This window comes from Lactuca sativa, chromosome 4 (genome assembly GCF_002870075.4).
Source record: "Lactuca sativa cultivar Salinas chromosome 4, Lsat_Salinas_v11, whole genome shotgun sequence".
NCBI lineage: Eukaryota > Viridiplantae > Streptophyta > Magnoliopsida > Asterales > Asteraceae > Lactuca > Lactuca sativa.
In genome coordinates, this window is record NC_056626.2 from 167,579,375 (window position 1) to 167,584,285 (window position 4,911).

Genomic DNA, 4,911 nt, shown 5'->3' on the forward strand with positions numbered 1-4,911 from the left:
ATTAGGGTTTTCAAGTCTTGGATGAATTACATGTACGATAGAGAAACATAGATCCAAGCTTTAAGGTTTTGCATGAGTACATAGGATTGTTCTTTTGCTCCAATCCCATCAATATTAACATATATAAGTTTGTATCCTTGACATCTAAAGTTCTTATTGTATCGTTGTTATGGTGATACTTCACTTGTACATGGTGGTAGTGTAACCTTTTATTTGGACATGTGTGATTTACATTGATTTGAAATAACGGGTTGTTACACCAATGACGATCATTTTACAAGCGGCTTCCTTAAACACTCATTTATAGATCAGCTTCGTGAATGAGACCTACTAACAGTAAGACTAAATTTTCTTATATATATATATATATATATATATATATATATATATATATATATCAAACTTTAAATTCTATAATAATATAAGAGTGTATCTTAAACAATTAAAATACTAGGGGTTTAATACTTTAATAAATTAAACTTTTGATTTGATTAAATTTAAACCCTTTATGGATTTATTAATTATCTTTTAATTAAACAATTAATTAAATTATTAATAACAAGGTTGTACTTTAAACCTTTTAAAACACTAGGGTTCTTAAATTTAAGATTTCAAAATTAAACTATTTAATTAAATTTTAAATTATAAAACCAAAGGGTGTATTTTTGAAACTTTTCAAAAATACTTGATCAAATTTTAAATAATTAAATTAATAAAATAATTTTTTCATTATCTAAAAATTTGACAAAATCATTTATTTTGATAAGGATGTGCATTTACCTTTTCAGAAAATTCAATTTTAAGTAGTAAAAATGAATTAATGTAATTATCCTAATTAAATCAAGATATCAAAATCGAAAAATCAGGGATCTGACAAGTGAACTCGTCGAGTTCAGGACAGTGAACTCGTCGAGTCCCAATAGGAACTCGTCGAGTCTAATGAACAAATTGATGAATTTGTTCCCTCATCCTTTGGAGAATTCACATATGCATCAAATTCAACTGAAAAACATCATAGGCTCTGATATCACTGATGAGTTTTGAGCATAACCACAACCTATGTGTTCATGCAACCCTAAATGCTTTGGATCTAAATTTTTCACTAGTTGAAAATGCAAATTGAATACCAAAGCAAAAACCCTAAATTTAACATATATAAATCGAAATTTACATATAATTAGGGTTTAGAAGTTTTAACTCACTTGTTATGTAGTAATAACAAGAACACCTTGAAGATCCTTGACTCTTGAAAGCTTAGTGTCTCAAATGTTGCCCCTCCAATGGCTTACAAACACCACTAGCAACATGATGAGAGGAGAGAGGAGGGAATTGCACCAAATTTCGGCTAGGGTTTTCCAAAAGTAGGCATTTTCTGAAAATCATAGATGGTGGGGTCTTTATATAGTTATGGGCTGCTAGGGTTTTCTAGAGGAAACCCTAATTTCTTGCTTAAGGCTTAAGCCGTTCATGGACTCCTCATCTAGAGGCCTTGGATGAAATCTATAGGGCCTCCTTACAGTTTTCTTCCACTCCAATCTAAGGAGTCCGATAGCTCAGTTTCACAACTATCAATGATTTGTAAAATAGTCCATGTTCCTTTAATCAGTTCCTTTAATCCCAAAATTAATTCTAAATTAATTTCTGATTAGCTACTAATTAAATAACATGATTTTTAATTAATATATTATTTTCATGATACATTAATAAATCAATTTATTATTCCAAATAATAAATTTAACCTCTCTCTCCAAAAGTCATCATGTCAAGTTGCTAGAATGAATACAACACAAAAGGATCATGCTACTATCAAATCAAGTACATACCAATTATAGTTATGAGCTTAGACACCTAATCCAACAGGGATGACACAAATCGTAATGGTATTGGCTTACCAAGTCAGGGAAGCGATGAGTTTATGAGGAGATAACACGTATGCCAACAATCAAATAAACAATAAATATTTAATAAATAAATAAATAAATAAAACAATCAATAAATAAACTAATCAACGAATATGATGAATGTATTGTTTACAAAGGTACCTTAGGATTATATATATATATATATATATATATATATATATATATATATATATATATATATATATATATGGTATATAATATTGATAATTAGGAAATTTATAATTAGTATAATAATATCTTACATTTAATAACATTTAAATTAACAAATTAAATATATTAAGTTGATTGTTAAAAGGTTATAAGAGTTTTAAATACATGTATTAAAAAAATGTTTTAAATACATGTAATGAAAAGAATTATATATATATATATATATATATATATATATATATATATATATATATAAGAATTTTAAATATTTGAAGTGTAAAAAAATGTTTTTTTTATTATATATATATATATATATATATATATATATATATATATATATATATATATATATATATATATATATATATAGGGAAAGGATTAAATGAGAACACCTAAAAGGTTGAGAACGCGAGAACAAGTATATTTAGTTGTGATTTCATGTATTCATTTGTGGAGAAATGATAATTTTTTACGCGCAATCAACATGCATATACTTTTTCTCTTCAATTGAAATTAAAGATGTAAAAATTTATCATTTCTCCACAAATGAATAAATGGAATTAGAAATGAATATACTTTGTTCTCGCGTTCTCAACCTTTTTGGTGTTCTCATTTGATCCAACTCATATATATATATATATATATATATATATATATATATATATATATATATATATATATATATATATATATATATATCGGTCTATTCATTGAAACATATACGATTTATCTTACAACATGTTGCCATTTTGCCAGTTTTGGTCAGTCTTCAACTTTTTACCACATTAGTTTGCGGAGTTAATACTTTTGGTCCTCCAAACTTCGATATTCTCTACTACTAGCCAAAAAAAAGGGTTCAACAGTTTTCCACTTTTGGTCAAAGGGTTCAACAGTTTTCCACTTTTGGTCCCTAACATTTACCAAATATGAGAGCTCAAGTTTTTGTTACATTAGTTTGTAGAGTTGCCGCTTTTGATCCCCCCCCCCCCCCCCCCCCCCCGATAGTCTACTACATGATCTTATTTTTCTCAAATAAAAACAAATATATTTAATTACCAATGCTAGCAATAGATATCAAATAAAGTATGTATAGCATTGTGTAAACATGATCAAAGACAAATACAGGCTAGCATCCCCCCCCCCCCCCCCCCCCCCCTAATATTTTTATAACTTTGGTTATAATATATATATAATTACTAAACGCATAAGTAACTTAAAGCCCATATCGACTATCAGTAGTGCTAAGCTCCTTCCAAATGGTGTTTAAAATTCAATTATTATATAAGAAAATAATGAGGCTATGACAGTTACGACTAAAATTGAGGTCTAACATATTATTAATTAAAATCACATCGCCTCTACACTAATTTAATTTAATTATCGGTTGCTTACACCTATTGACTACAATCTGGTTATAATAAATAACTATTTTAATTGTCCATTAACCGCGAAATAGTTGGTAGCTTATATTTTCCATCCATAAAATTATAGATATTTATATTTCATAAAATAAAAACAAGCGCAACCTAAAACAAGTAATGTACTACTTTTATAAAATTTATTTAGTTTGTATTTTCTTGAAATATATCATAATACAATATGTATTTATGTTCTAACTAGTTTTCTTTTTAATATTAGTAGGTTAACTAATAAGAATCGGTGATAATAACCATTTGAAAGGTTTTGAAGATTGATTATTGTAAGGATTGATGTAGTTCACATTTAAATGTTTTTTTTTTTCTTTATCAATTTTAAAGGTTCAATTATATTATTCGGAACCAAAAATATTTTAATTTATAACGATAAAACCTCCGTTATTATAAAATCCTAGTTGTGCCACTAAATGTAAGAACGTTGCTACTATAGGTAAAAATAAACTTTTCAAAATACTATGCCTCAATTGGAAAAAATGTTTAAAAAAAAAACGGATCGAAGATGAAGTCCGAATTTTTCTACTAGTTTGTATGCATGGATAACTTCAACAAAACATATACCGGTTTATATTACACTATGGTTTGATGTATTTTAGTATTTGTATGCATGGATAACTTTGTTGATGCAATTGTAGAACTTTTACTTTCTTATATTTATTTGTATTTCTATTTTGATTGTTCATTTTGTCGAAAATATCTTCTATAGAGTGGTCTATAGACCATTTCCTGGTGTATTAATGTTCTATCGACCTTTATTTTATTTGTATGAAAAAGGGTCAATATTGTTTTTGTTGTTTATGTTGCTACATAAAATTCGGTAATGTATATTCACATAAAGATTATTTATTTTAACATCCATAAATATTTATTTAAACTGCTTTGTCAAACAAAGCTTACACATATTTCAAAGCGTATCATGTAAACATTTATAGTGTGAATCTCGTTATAGCTTTAATACTAGACACTTAAAATCTGGATCGTAAATCAATATATTTTTCGTCTATATCATAAAATTTTAATAAATAATCGAATATGTATATTTTTAAATTAAAACAATAAACTCATTTTTTTTGTACTTTTTGGTATGCACGAAAATAAGGCTTTAATCTTAAGTACATTTGTTTATTTAAATAAAATAAAAAGCATACTCTAATATAAATTTCCATGAATCAATAATGTCTTTACATTTTACTTATCACATTTGAATTATAATTTGATGGCGAAGCATTTGTAACAGTAGTATTTACATAAAAGTAAACGAAAATATAATCATAAGTTAGCATAATTAAAATTGTTTTTATTTATTTATAAGTTATATTGTTTAAAATACGTTATCGTCACCTATAATTAACTAAATATACATTATAAAAACCTGTTAAAAAAGTTATTATCCCAATAATAAAACC